This window comes from Acinonyx jubatus, chromosome C1, assembly GCF_027475565.1.
Source record: "Acinonyx jubatus isolate Ajub_Pintada_27869175 chromosome C1, VMU_Ajub_asm_v1.0, whole genome shotgun sequence".
Classification (NCBI taxonomy): Eukaryota; Metazoa; Chordata; class Mammalia; order Carnivora; family Felidae; genus Acinonyx; species Acinonyx jubatus.
The window spans coordinates 31712619-31727634 of record NC_069381.1 but is presented as its reverse complement, the minus strand read 5'-3'; the positions used below and the strand labels follow the sequence as shown (position 1 = coordinate 31727634).

General features: G+C 48.9%; 2 long non-coding RNA genes across 2 annotated transcripts in view; one reads left to right on the top strand and one right to left on the bottom strand.

The window, feature by feature from the left end:
- Positions 1-3055: 3055 nt before the first annotated feature.
- The window catches only part of LOC128313497 (uncharacterized), a 30058-nt gene continuing 18097 nt past the window's right edge, over positions 3056-15016 (bottom strand). The window contains exons 2-3 of the long non-coding RNA XR_008294301.1: positions 5316-5454; positions 3056-3131 (exon numbers count right to left, since the gene is read on the bottom strand). This is a non-coding gene — a long non-coding RNA (uncharacterized LOC128313497). The remainder of the gene's footprint in view (positions 3132-5315; positions 5455-15016) is intronic.
- Positions 8782-13068, top strand: LOC106966974 (uncharacterized). Its single transcript, XR_008294299.1, has 4 exons — positions 8782-8951; positions 9059-9181; positions 10720-10781; positions 12412-13068. It is a non-coding gene; the product is annotated as an uncharacterized LOC106966974 (long non-coding RNA).

Sequence of the window (15016 nt, the reverse complement as noted above, 5' to 3'; positions counted from 1 at the left end):
AGGCCTCCTGGGTCTTTCGGACTTAATACACATGGAACAGAGACTCAACACTTCTATTCCATCTCTCTCCACCACTTTTCCCATCTCATGAAGTCACACCATTAGGACCCAGTTGCTCAAGCAAAAATCACATTTAGCTCTTCTCTTTCCATCACTCCTCACTTACAATCATCCACAGATCTCACTGTGCTGCCTCCATCTCCAAAATATAGCTCCAAATGTCCGTTTCTCTCCATCGCCTTTACTCTCGCCAGAGTCCCAGTTCCTGTCATCTCCCATCCGGTCCACACCAATAACCCAAAGTGGGGTATGTATAAACTATTTCTTTAGATCAGCTAGGGTGAGTCCTTAAACTTTTTCAAAATTATCTTGGCTATTTAATTCCTGTGAATGTTCCCATAAATTTTAGAATAATCTTGTCATCTTAACAGCAACAAAAAACCGTACTGGGCTTTGGCTGAGATTGCCGTGAGCACATAGGTCAATTTAGGCACAACGAACATCTTACTAATATTGAGCTTTTCAATCCATAAACATAGTCTACCAGTCCATTTATTTAGGTCTTCTTCAACACTGATTTATAGTATTTAGTTTAGAGATTTTTGCATGATTTTTCCTATTTTTCCCAGTATTTTGTGCTTTTTATGCTATTATAAGTTTTTTTAATTTTCCCTTTTCCAGCTGCTTACTGTTAATATATAGAAATGCAATTAATTTTTGCATATTGACTTTGTATCTTGCAAATATGTCAAATTCTTTTATGAGCTTGGTAGTTGTTTTAAGGATCCCTTATTACAAATAAAAGCAGTTTTACTTCTTCCTTTCCAATCCTTATGCCTTTTATTTCCTTTTCTTGCCTTATTGCACTGGCTAGCTAGAATTTCTAGTACAATGTTGAATAGAAGCAATGAAAGCAAGCATCTTTGCCTTGTTCCTAATGTGGAGAAAAGCATTCATTTTTTTTTCACTAGTAAGTATGGTATTAACTGTAAGTTCAGTATAGATATACTTTATCCCTTCTATTCCTAGTTTGCTAAGAGGTTTTTTTTTTTTTTATCATAAATGGGTGTTGGATTTTGTCAAATGTACTTCTACTGCATCTATTGAGACAATGTTATGGTTTTTCCTCTTTATTCTGTTAATGTGGTGAATTAAATGGATTTTTTTAATGTTTATTTTCTTTATTTTGAGAGAGAGAGAGAGAGAATGAGTGGGTGAGGGGCAGAGAGAGGCAGAGAGAGTATCCCAAGCAGGCTCCACACTGTCAGCACAGAGCCCAATGAGGGGCTCAGTCCCACTAACCATGAGATCATGGCCTGAGCTGAAATCAAGAGTTGGACATTTAACCCACTAAGCCACCCAGGCACCCCAAATGGATTGATTTTTTTGTAACGTTAAACTTACATTCCTAGAATAAACCACACTTAGTAATAATGTTTTCTCTTTTATATATGTTGTTGGACTTGATTGGTAATATTTTCTTAAGGAGTTTTACATTTTTTTATGAGTAATATTGCACAATAATTTCCTTCTCTTGTAATGTCTTTGTCAGGTTTTGGCATCAGAGGTGTGTTAGGTTAAAGACTGCCACAAACTGTTTGCTACTTTCCATTGAGAGGTGGAGCCTAATTCTCTTCTTTTTGAATTTGTGCTGACTTGAGCACTTGCTTGACCAACAGAGGTGTCCTTCCAAAGCTAGGTCCTAAGAAGCTTTGCAACTTCTTCCGGTCTTCTTGGAATGCTCACAGCTAGAGCCCCAGTCTGCCATGCAGGAAATGAGACCACCATGCTGTAAGGGGACCCACGCTAACCAAGAGGCCATATGGAGAGAGAGAGAAACATTGCTAAGCTAGCTTCCAGTTGTTATAATCCCTAGACATTTGAGTCATCTCAGCCCAGCTGAGGCCCAGATATTGTGGAGCACAGACAAGCCAACCCCACTGTGTGGCCTGTCTAAATCATGAGATATAATAATAATAAAGTATTGTTTTAAGCCACTACATTTAGGGATAGTTGTGCAGAAATAAATAACCAATAGGAGAATTGGGGTATGTTCTTTTTTTGTCTAGTTCTGAAAGAGTTTGTGTACAATTGGTATTATTTATTCCTTAAATATTTGATAGAATTTACCAGTGAAACCATCTGGGTGGGAAATTTTTATATTATAAATTCAATTTCTTTAATAGATATAGAGCTACCGAAAAAAGATATAGAGCTATCCAGATTTTCTTTTTTTTTTCTTACAGAATGATCTATTAAAATGTCAATAAATCATCTCACTCCCCTTATGAAAACATCCAACGACTTCTCCTTGCACTAAGAATAAAATCCGAAATCCCCTCCATAACTTATGTGGCTTTTTGTGACCTGGCTTCTTCCTGCTTTTCAGATCTTACTTGGAACCACATTTTTTTTTTTTTGGATATTTACAAAGATGATTTCTTATTTATTTATTTAATCTCTGCACCCAATGTGGGACTGGAACTCACACACAACACAGATTAAGAGTCACATGCTCCACCGACTGAGTCAGCCAGGGTGCCCACAAGGATGATTTCTTAGTGTTATTTAGATTTTAGCCCAGGTGTCCCCTCCTTAGGAAGGTCTGTTTGACTAACAAGTAAAAACAGTCTCCTCAATTGCTCTACATCATATTATCCATTAAAAAATTTTATAGCATTTATCACTATCTGACATTATCTTCATTATTAGTTGACTCGTTTTTTGTAAGTGGTTGCCACACTTTTCTAGAATTTGGGGTCTTTGTGGCTGTGACCTGTTGGTCTTATTCATAATTATGTCCCTAGACCCGATATAACACCTTGTCATAGAAGGAAGTAAATACATATTTACTTAGCTGGAGACTGGTCCTGGAACCCTCAGCCCTCACCTGGGTGTATGTGTTGAGAAACTGCTGTGAAGGGGGACTTAGGAGTCTTGGCCTCGGCTCTGATTGGTCCCCGGAAATGGCCAGCATCAGGTACAAAAACAGTCAGTTTCCAGTGGCCACACCAGACCACAGGGTTTTTTCCTTCTATGAGGATCTGACTCCTACCTGGTGCTCTCTTCCATCACCAGCAGCCGGGAGGTAGCTTAGAGTCCATTTAGGAGCAAGGATCCAGGTATAGCACCTGTGAGCAGAGATGTGGTTACGCTGCGTAGTTTTGGTTCCCAAGCCCCTCAGTCTATGTGTGTCTTTGAAAATAAATCGCTTCCTCCCTCTGGCTCTTACCTGGCGCACTGTAGATGCTCGATCATTCTTGAATGAAGGCCCATTCCATGCCTGCATTTCTACGATTCTATCATACCCCCATACGATGGTTACAGATGAGGAAACTGACACACCGAGAGGCCGAGTGACTCCACCAGTGCCACAGAGTAAGTTACTGGAGGCGCTGGAGCTCATAGATTTTCCCCTCGATTTATGATCCTACCAACAAGGGCATCAATTTCAGAGATTAACAGCTGCAAATGATGGCTTCAAGTCGGCTGCCCCAGCAGCTCTCCAAAGTGCATCTCCAATTCAGGTTTATCTTCATTAAGCAAGTAATTCATTACCGGGCGGTAAGCATTCGCATCAGAGCAAGAATATTAAAAAAGTAATTATATTTTTCACAGTGCAGCTTTCCGGGTAAATTGTATGCAAATTGCTGTCTAAATCAGGCTGGCAGATCCCATGCAGGTCTTGGTGCTATTCGGGAGGGATATTTTGGAGGCTGGATTGTCACCCTCCCCTCATCTCAGTGAGTGTCCAGCACAGGGTCTTGCATTCAGTCAAGAAAGGCTCAAAAGTGTGAGCAATTATTGTCTCTTAACTCCTTCAAGCCTCAGCTTTCTCATCTGTAAAATGGGCTCCCACCAGGATTAAATAAGGGAATGGGAAGAAGAGTCTCTAGCACAGCACCTGCCTGGCATGGACATGCCAGACATATGACTTCAGGAAATGGCAAGACAGCTTCGGGGAGGCCCATGAGGTTGTGTCAAGAAGTCATTGACACCTATAGGCCCAGAGAGTCCCGGGAGCAGCTCTGGGGTGCAGTGAGGGGGCGTTGGTGAGGGGTGAGGAGGCCTAGCTTCCTTCTCATCCTGATATTGCCACCCGTTCACTGTGTGGCCCCAAGTTCACAGCTGTCCCCTCTGGGCTATGCTTAATACTCACCCATAATTAAGCTTTGAATAGTAATCACCCAACAGGTGCACACGACCTCCCAGATTGTACTGACCTCCAGCCTCTAGGACTGATCATGGACCATGCTAGAACAGGGCACTTAAAAAGCAAACCCATCAAGTCTCTCAGTTTATAGGTGAGAAAAAGAAGCTCAGAGAAGGGTATGAATGATCCAAGGTCACATATCAGGTGTGGAGTCAGGACCAGAATTCCAGGCCAGAACAGTTCTAATACCCACTGTTAATACCCATCTGTCAAATGGGCACGTTAAAGCCTGTGTTGGAAACTGTGAAATGCGGTTTCCACATTTGGTATTCTCAGCTTTGTCTCAAGTTTGGAACATAATCCTGGGGTTTGATCTGGGGCAGGTTACTTCCTGTCTGAACCTCAGTTTCTCCATTTGCCAAATGAGGCCATTGGAGGAGATAGCTCTATGACCCCTCCCCGTGAGACCTAGTAGGGAGGGTTAGTGACATCTTTGCCCTTCTCTCCATCTGAGAAAAGCCGTGGAAGGGCCCAGGGACCTAAGGGCAGAAGAGTCTGGGCCTGCCCAAGGTGGTCTTGGTGTTGATTCCCTGCCCATGCGCTGGAAACCAGCTGATGGTGATGGTTTAGGAAGACACACAGTGTCTTGTGATGGAGGGGCTGCCTAGCTACAGAGCCCCAGCAGCCCAGAGCCCCAGGCCATAGGGCCAAGGTTACCTCAGAGACAGTCGCAAATAGGGCCGCACAATTCCACACAAATGTGGCTACGAGGGGGCACAGAGCTATGATAGGGGCCATGGCTATGCCTAGAGCTGCATTCACTAAACACACAGCTGCTTCCAAGTACACACCAGACTAGGGAGGTCAGACAGGAACAGGTGTCCAACCAGCCTGACCAGATATGGCCGCATGGCTGCACCTGCTAACACCTTCACACAGGGACACCCAACCATACTTGGCCACAGCTAAGCCCGGGGGAGTGGTCACCTAGCAGGGCACACCAAGGCATATGGTGGCTCCACAGTCACACTAGAATACCAGTTACATCCAGACACAGATTCCTCGGGGAGAACCCGCACCTCCTCTCTGACCCAGCTCTTGTTCACAGCCCCCACCTGTGCAGACCCTTGACTCCACACTTCGGGGCTCTGCAGAGTCTTACCGCTGCCCCCGTACTGCAGGTTCTGGGCAGCACGTGTGAGCACCTGCTTCTGTCCACGCCCGGACTCACACACTGCTGCTCCGCTTGTATCTGCGAGGTCCTTCTGTTCTCACGTCTCCCTCAGGTGTCATTTCAGAGCCTGCAGGGCATCCAGGATTTTAGAGAACAGCCAGGCCATAGCTCCTGCTCTCTCCCCATCTTGACATCCCTGACATGAATCTCCTCTCCGGCCAGACTTTCTTTAACTCCTCTTTCTAGAAGAAGCTCAAGGCTCCCCCGGAAGCCTTTTATGGCCGGGCCTGGCAGCCCTGCCCCCTGGGTACCGATGTGGTCAAGCCTTGACCCGGGAGCCCATGTTCATGATCTTGACTCCTGTGCTAACACACAGAGTGACCCTGGGCCTCTCTCTTCTTCTCTAGCGGCCTTGGTTTCTCCTTCTGCCCCACGAGGGGATGGGGTGAGGTAGGATGGGGAGGATAGTACTGAAGAGAGCTCGGGAGGCCCCTCCAGTCTGTGATTTCTCCACCTCTGCTTTCCCCACGGCAGGGCTGGCGACTGAAGCATACCGAACCAGGCCCCAGTCCCCTGACACCTTCTCTAGCTCTCCCGCCCTCCCCACTCTGGGCTGCCATCCCCAAGCCCCCAGCCAGGGCAGAGCGGAGCAGTGGAAAGAGCAGGGACATCTGAAGGAGAGGGAGCTGTGGGCAGGCATTGTGCTTCTCAAGGGCAGAGACTGCGGTTCGGATCTGCAGCTTTTTCTCCAGGGTCTGCCATGCAGGGGCCACTTCACAAGCATTTGCCAAATCCAATCTGATCCACCCCTTCCTGGTCAGGTAGCCCTGGGCAGGCAACTCCATGTCTCTGAGCTTCTCTAGCATCCCCTGTGAGGCGGGGCTAACCACTCGCTCCTGGTCACAGGTCGTCATGAGGACAGACTGGCAGGGCCCCTGACCCGGGGTGAGCCCCGCCGGTGGGCATCCCCACCCCCTTCCCCTGCCAGCCTCCACTCTCGCTGAAAAGTGGGACTGTCCAGCTTGGGGAGGAAGAGCCCCGGCCGCAGGAGCAGAGCAGGGGCTGCACAATCTAGCATCCTGACAAAGAACTTGGGCTGAAGGGAGCAGCTTTGCTTCTTATTCTTGCCACACTGAGGGCACTACAAAGCCCTGACAGTAAAACAAGGAGAGAAACACACTCAGTGGCTCGCCCACAGATACAGGGAATCCTAGCCCCAGAGGCCATTAGTTGTAAGGTGTCCCCCAGGGGAAGGAATGCCCTCCGCACGAGCCCTGGCAGCCTTTGCCTGGGATGAGTTGCTCACTGGCTCCCAGGGCGGTCTACACTGTGGCCCGGCATGAGTCCCTCCACTGGTCCCAGCCCTGCCCTCCAAGACTGCATGAGCACGTCTGCTCCCGTGGACCAACCCCATGCCCCACCCCCACGCTTCACCTTCTAGACCTTCTTTACAGGCCAGACAGCAATTCAGCTGTTGCTTCTACAACATGGATCCGAATCTTCTCACCTGTTCAGACCTGTCCCTGTGTATCTAGGCACACGCTCACACAGGCACACACACACATGCACTCGCGGCGCCCCCTCCCCCCCCCCCCCAGGATCCGGTCCATCTCAGAGGGCACATCAACCCTCTCCTACACAGAAGCTGTTCTGCCCTCTCCCACTGCTGCTGGAGCTGCCCCGGGAGATGAGGAGCAGGGAAAGGTGGAGGGACCTGAGAGGACTTGTCTCCCACTGGGAGCCCTTCCTCCTCCCCCACCCCCCTGCCTTCTGCCACTTTCCTATGTCAGGGCCACGCTGATGACACCAGAGAATCCATCAAATGCCACCCCCGTGTCAGGTCATGTCACAACATAATTAAAGCATTAGATCTTCGTGATGAAGCCGTTGCCATCAATTCTGAGAGTGACTGATCCAATCTACAGAAAGGGGAAATTTCTCTCCGCCCGCCACAACTGCTGCCCTGCCTTCCTCTCCCCGAGGAGGGAGACAACATCACTTGTGCTATTTAGGCCTCTGGACCTCAGGCTGAGCCCAAGGGAGAAGGGCCTGGCCTTGGGGTGTGGGCCCCCCCACTGGCTCTGGGTTAGCTGGGGACCCCTCTGGGCTCAGTCACTGAGTCTGTGACCCTGGGAAAGACACTCCCCACCTCTGGATTTCAGGGCTCCCTTCTAGAAGTGTGATACAGGGCTGAGAGGGAAGAAAGGAGGGTGACTTGATCTCTAAGGACGCTAGAGGTGGAAGAAGCAGGAGCCCTGGGGTCAGAAGACTTGGGTTCAAATTTTGACTAGCTGTGTAGCTGTGGTCAAGCAGGTTCTCTTTTCTCCTGCCCCCCTCCCCAGAGGAAGGGGAAATTACTCCTGCCTCCCAGGATCACCTGGAGATTAAAGGAGATGGGGGAACATAAGGGCTTTGCACCAAAGAAACATTCCAACCTCTCAGGGGCCCCGTCCTGATGTTAGGTCCAAGGTGTTGGTCAAGAGACTGGACTGAGGCCTGGTCTTCTTTGCTCAAGACCGCTAAGCACGGGCACTAAGAATGTAGGGACTGAGGTGATAGAGGGCCAACGGAAAAGAGGGGGCAGGAGCACAAGTGTCCTCTCTGTTGCTTCTCAGATGATGTCAGCACCCGGAAATTCGAATAGGAGGAACAGGAGCCAGGCTCTTGGCAACAAAGAGTTGGGGATGACACAAGGGACAGGGTGAGGTGCGGCGGGGTCAGGGGGGAAGGTAAGAACCCAGCAAGGGGCCAGCACCTCGGGTGGGGACAAGGGCAGAAGCAGGGAGAGCAGTCTGAGGCCACTGCAGTGATCCAGGCAAGAGATGAGGGCAGTTCATACCGAGTCTGAGCAGGAGTTGAGAGATGACCCCAAGGTCTTGGGGCTGAGTGACTGGAAGAGTTACCATTAGTGGAGTTACTATGTATCAAGTTCGAGCAGACTATGGGGACAGAAGGTTGGAGGTGGTAATCAGGAGTTTGTTTAAAGTTTGAGGCTAACAGACATCCGGGTGGAAATGTTGAGCAAGCAGGTAGGGTTCAGGGCAGAGATGTGGGCTGAAGAAACACACCTGAGGCTTGACAGTGGTCAGCACATAAAGGGGTTTTAAAGCCTTGAGCTTGGAGCAGATCCCTTGGGAAGTGAGGGCAGGCAAAAAGAAGAGGTAAGAGGACAGCACTTGGAGCAATGCATCACTAAGAAGCTGGGGAGATGGTGGGGGTAACTAACGACGGACCCCGAGCAGAGGAAGAGACGAGTCAAGCCAGGGTGGTGCCCTAGAAGGTAAATAAAGAAAGTGTTTCAGAAGGAGGATGTGATCACTGGTTTTAGAGTAATGTCAGCTCTGGGGAGATGAAGACTGGAGACAGCTGGCCACTGGCGACGGGGAGTAAATGTTGGTTGGATGAATAAACAGGGAATATGCTGAAATTCCATCTAGAACTGTGATGTCAGATGGGTTCTGGGATAGGATCTGGCCTCATGAACAGCAAATGAGATGATGCCAGTTAAGCAAAGCCAACACAACTTGGGCTCAAGCAGCCAAAGGCCAAATTGGAGGCTCTAGATCCTTCCAGCTTCAGGTCGGGCAGGATTGTTCCTGGGAACTAGAAGGAGACCCACTGCAGGTAAATCAGGTGGTAGCAGCTATGTGGGGCCTGGAGGTCAAGTCCAGACCCCAGATTCAGAAGCAGAGGCAAAACTGAAATGTCACCGGGAATGTGTTACGTGCCAGGCACTATGCAAAGCCAGAGGGGAGAACCCGAAGACATAAGACGTGGTCTTTCCTGGGGAGGTTCCCCATCTAGTAGGAGAGAGACACAAGTGGATGGATGGCCCAGATGCAGGATAGTTAGAGGTAAGTGCTGACATTTTGTGGCTCCTTTAAATACCCAGACAAACTCCTGGGATACAGATTTTACCAGGCTCCATAAAAAGATTACCTTACTTCTGAAGGGCTCCTCCAGGCCATCTTGGTTTGGGTTTCTGGTACTGACCGCGGCTCTTAATTCTCTTGTTTGGGGTATCACCCTATGGATATGACCCTTGGGTTCTGCTTAAGCTCTGACTCTTCAAGGCAGCCATCCATACAGGCTCCTAAAGGTGGGATGCAGACCCCAATAGAGCCCCTGGCCAGAATCCCAGACACCTCTAGCTTAATCTGACCCTGTTCCCATGCCAGTCCTGCTGCGGTCCTTATTCCTTTGTATGAGGTGTCTCTGGGCCATATAACAAACTCCTCTACTTGAAGCAACTTGACCCACCAGACCCCAGTGTAGCCAGCCCCTTCAGGCTCAGTCCCCATGCCCCAATCACACCATAGTTGAACCTGAGAGTTGTTTTCCCAACTATGCCCTTGGCTCTATCTACACTTTGAGGGACTAGTTCCCCTTCCTGGCTCCTGGGCCTATCCAGTCAGCTCCTGCCCCACCCCCTTGAGCAGCAGGAGCCCTCTGCCTAACCCCGCCCCTTGAGCAGAAGACAGATGGTACACGTCCTTGCAGAGAAAAACAATGACTGTGGGAGGAAGAAAGGGGAAAGGATTGATTCTAGCCCAGGGCTCCTGAGGCTGCATAGTGCCTGCAGGGTGGGTGGGTGGGTTTTGGACAAATGCAGGTATCGCTGGGAGCAAGGGGGGAAGGCATCCCAGGGTTGGGGGGGGTTGGCGGTGTGCTTGGGGAGAAAGGTATAGCGAGATGCCCCCTCCCCCCCCACCGCCAGGGTGGAGATGGGTGCCTGGGGAGAGGACGCTGGGCGGGTGGTGAGTTGCGGCCACCGGCTGCAGCCCAGTGGAAGTCCTCATATGCTTGCAAAGCCTGGCCCTGGGACTGATCAGCCGCCTAGTAAAGATCCTTCTAGCTGCCCAGTTCTGGTGACCTAGTGCCTTTCAATCAGGAGATGCCCAGGTCAGTCTCCAAAGGCCCTGCCAGGTCTCTCGGAATAAGGTAGAAGTTGAGTCCCTGAATAACTGCTGGCTTAACTACACCTGTCTCTGCCCCTGGGCCTAGAGTTCGGGTCTCAGACATTTAGGGACAGAGATGGAAAGAAAGCATCAACTGAAAGATGATCTTGGAAGAAATCATGTAAAGGGAGAAGTGGAAGGTCAAGACTGCTGGCTTCTCCTATCTGAAGAGTGCGGTGAAGAAGGGAGTCGTTTAATGGGGCAGGGGTGTGAAAAGAGGACACAAAGGACGTCGGGGCACAGGATGGGGATTGGAATGGACCTGCAGGGCATCGTGTTCACCCCTGTGCCATGCAGGAGTCCCTCTTCATCACCCTTACCAAGTGGCTGTCCAGCCTCCATGGGCATACCTCCACTGACGGAGCGCTCACTCCTTCCTGAAGCAGCCATTTCTGCTTGCACAGCTCTGAGTTTTCCTACGTCTAAATCTGCAGGTCCACTCAAGGTCAAGTTCTATGCTGTGAGACTCCACGGAAACAGTTCCATCTCCCCCGTGGTGAGACAGCGTTGCAGGGACTGGAAAATGGAGACCCTGATACCTGGCCCCTGAGGATTTTCTCGGGAGGCCTCCGAACCGTCTCAGAGGCCATCCCTTGAGCTCGTAGTTGAGTCTTGCCTCTTGGGTCACTCTCTGAAGGGGCGTGCAGAGGGGTGCCTAGGGCTGCGTGTGTGCCCGGATGTATCTGTGAATTATACTGCATGCTCACGGCTGGGGGTTGGCAGGGATGCAGACCAGCCCTGTATGTGTAAGGAAAAGCATCACTTCCTTCCCTATGTGCCTGGGCTGTGGTCACGTGTCAGCGTGACCATGTGTGCATGTCTCTGACAGTGACTGCATGTGGGTAGGCCTACCAATGAAGGGCTGTGTGTGTGCGACTAACCGTGATCACAAGTGTGAATCTGCACACGAACGGCTTGCTAGGGCTGTACATGACCTGCCAGGTATGTGTGCGTCCTGTGACTCTGGTCAGGTTGTCTCCGAGTGTCTGGTTGTGACCGAAGAGTGTGTGTGTGACAGGTTGCCATCTCACGCATATATGAGACCGTGTTGGTGACAGATCATAATGATGATGTGAGTGTCAGAGACTGGCTGAGGCGGTGAGTGTGTGCGAGGTGGTCGCATGTGTGCCTATGCACGAGGATGTGGTTGTGTTTGGGTGCGTGGATGCATCAGTGTGGCTGCGTGTCAGCACTGATGGCTGTGTGTGTGTGGCTGCGGCTCTGTGTGTGACGCAATGTGTGTTTGTGACTCTGTTCTGAGGGGTGTGTGTGTGTGTGTGTGTGTGTGTGCGAGCGTGTGTGTGAATAGCTGTGGCTGAGTGCAAATGAAGGTGCCCGTGTGTGGAGGTGGAGGTGGAAAGGGTGAGGACAAGGCAGGATGAAAAGGGGACTTGCTCGGAAAGGTCTCCCCAACCCCATTTTAATCAGAAACGGAGCAGCTGTTAGTCTGAATAGACACTGCACAACGGCAGACGTCTTAATCTCTTCTGCATTGTGATTCACTCGGCGAAGCCCTATTACTCAGCTTTTGATAGGAGCTTACTTGTCTCAAGTGTTTTCATTATTGCCCTAATACTATCTATTAACATACTGGAGGGAGCTCGCTGCTGTCTGGAGCTGGCATCACTGGGCTTTTAAAGATTATGGGCCTTGCAAATACATAACATTTTACTGCCTTGCAGACGTAATTCATTGGGAAAAAAAAAAAAGGCTCACGTAAATAGATAGGTAAATAGATAACTGAGTAGGGGAGAGAGGGCGCTGGAGGGAGAAGGAGAATCTATGATCCAAACGCGGCTGTCATTTCCAGCTCAAATGATTGCCTTTTGGGAGGAAGGGCCAGACAGACATCTGTCTCATCTGGGGCACCTATAGCCCCAAATCCTTCATCTCTGGGTATCCTGGGGTGGAGGTACTGCCTGGTCTCGTGGCTGACAGTAAGACCCTGGGCTTCTCTGAGGGACGCTCCGAGGTGCAGACGGGGGTGAGATGCAGGGAAGCACGTGGTGGAAAGACCGCGGGATTCTGTGGCAGGAGGCACGGGTTTGAACCCCAGTTGTGCTGCTGATGTGTGGGGTGACCTTTGTTCCCATCTCTGTGCCTTGTTTCCGAAACTGCAAACCGAGGAGTCTGAACTAGATCCACTAAAAGGCCAGTTTCAAAGGCCATCTGAGACCCAGATGGTGCTTGAACAAAAATGGTCAGCGGTAACTCATCAACCTGGATTCCCGAGGAAGAAGAGTGCCAGCAAGGCCACCATCTCAGAACTGGCAAACTGCAAGACTGTCCTCTGGTCTAACCACCACCCCTCTTCCGCGTTCCTGCCACACGGGTGCACCCCTACCTACCGGGACAGGAATCCCACTACGTTCTTTTCCTCTTACTAAAAGGATAAACTTTAAACTCTTTTGCTTTTTCCGTGTGCTTCGAGATGATGTTTGAAATACATACAAACCCTTCCCTTCATCAAATTTCGCTGAAATAATAGAAAGGCACGTAAAAAGAATATATTCATATCTGCCCAAGAAAATGAGAAATCATGGCTCCAGGAGAACAGAGAAATTTGAAGACTTTCTAGAAGACAAAAAGCAGATAGAATCCAATTTATGGAGAAAACCAGAGTGGTTAAATCAGCATGGAGAAATTGACTAAGGAGATGTAAGCTGTTCTCTCCAACAGAATCTTGGGGAGACTCCCAGTTTAGGGAGCAGGGAGCAGGCCATGGTGTAGACATCAGGCAAAGAACTATTGAATAAACAGGCAGCAGTCTCTTTCTCTCCCGATGTGTACAGAATGACTGGCTGTGGCTTTTGCTCCTGACACAGAAGCCTGGTGGACTGCCTTCTAAACATGAAAGATCTACCTTAGGAGGTATGGTAAACTGACACATTGGTGTCAATGAACAACCCCTCTCAGTAGTCAGATCCTTGTGGGATTCCCTACACACTGGGTTTGGACTTGACATTGTAACCTGTTTTGGCCAATGGGACATTAGCAAGTCTGCTGAAATTACTGGGGCTTGTCTGCTTAGAACACTACCCCTTAGAATGGGACCACCATTCTGTAAGAAAGTCCACCCTATTCTGGAGAAAGAGGTTCTGGAGGATAAAAATCCATGTGGAGAAAGAGCCCACCTGCTGGAGAACCTAGATGTTTTTCTTGTTTTTTTTTCTTTTTTTTTCTTTTTAATGTTTACTTATTTTTGAGAGACAGAGAGAGTGAGAGAGAGAGGGAGAGCGCGTGAGCAGGGGACGGGCAGAGAGAGAGGGAGACACAGAATCCAAAGCAGGCTCCAGGCTCTGAGCTGTCAGCACAGAGCCTGATGCGGGGCTCAAACTCACAAACCGTGAGATCATGACCTGAGCCAAAGTTGGACACTCAACCTACTGAGCCACCCAGGTGCCCCGAGAAACTAGATGTTTTAGCAGATAGCCAGCACCAAGGCCCCAGACATGAAAGTGAAGCCTTCTGGGCCTTCCAACACAGCCCAGCTGCCCGCCGAGTGCAGCAACATGAGTGGATCTAATCAATACCACATGGAGTAAAAGAATGAGCCCAGGAAACCCATAGAATCACAAGAAATAACAAATTGTTGTTTTAAGACATGAAGCTGTGGGGTGTTTTGTTATGTGGCACTAGATAACTGATACAAGAGAAATGACTATGTAGGGGTTGAGTGAAGCAGAACAGAACTAAATCTTTGCAATGCTCATGGGAAGGGGAAAAGAAAGAAAAGACAATGAGGTAGGCCTGCTCAGCAAAGAAACATATTAAAATACTTCATACACAGAATAAAGTCTACCTTACTTCAGCAGTCATGAGAGTCCCCAGCCTGCCTATGTATGGTCCCCTCATTCTTTCTAACAGGACCCCCCTACAGTGAGCAACCCCTCCTGCTGTCTCACTGACACAGAGCTGCCGACAGCCTCCTTTCCAGGGGAAGGTCCATTTTGTTTTTGTTTTTTTGTTTTTTGTTTGTTTGTTTGTTTGTTTTCAATGTTTATTTATTTTTTGGGACAGAGAGAGACAGAGCATGAACGGGGGAGGGGCAGAGAGAGAGGGAGACACAGAATCGGAAACAGGCTCCAGGCTCTGAGCCATCAGCCCAGAGCCTGACGCGGGGCTCGAACTCACGGACCGCGAGATCGTGACCTGGTTGAAGTCGGACGCTTAACCGACTGCGCCACCCAGGCACCCCGGGAAGGTCCATTTTGAATGCACACCTACACAGCCATGAAAGAAACTCATACCAGTCTCCTGAATATATTAGGCTACCTAATTTTAAATGTATAAATCTGAAATGATCATCATGGATCACCTTTGAGGCAAACCAAAAAGTATGAGAAAGAGTAAGATAAAAAGCCAAAACAACTCATCCTGGAGGAAAGTGAGAGAATGTAGGAACAGAGAGGAACTTTAAAAGAATTCTAGATTGTATCCTCAGAGAGATCCAAAAGAAATTTGCTTTCATAAAATAAGAGTAGATTTCTATTGAAAAGAAGCAATCAAATAAAAAGAAATTATCCTTGAAAATTAAAAACATGAAGATAAAATCAAAGAAATCCCCTAGAAAATAGAGTGGAAACACAAAGAGATACAAAATATGAGAAAATACATGACCTAATACTTATAAACACTCTAGACTAGATAAAAGAGGCAATAGAGGTAATGAAATAATTAAAGATATAATTTCAAAATATTTTCCAGAGCTACAGAAGGACCTGAGTCCTC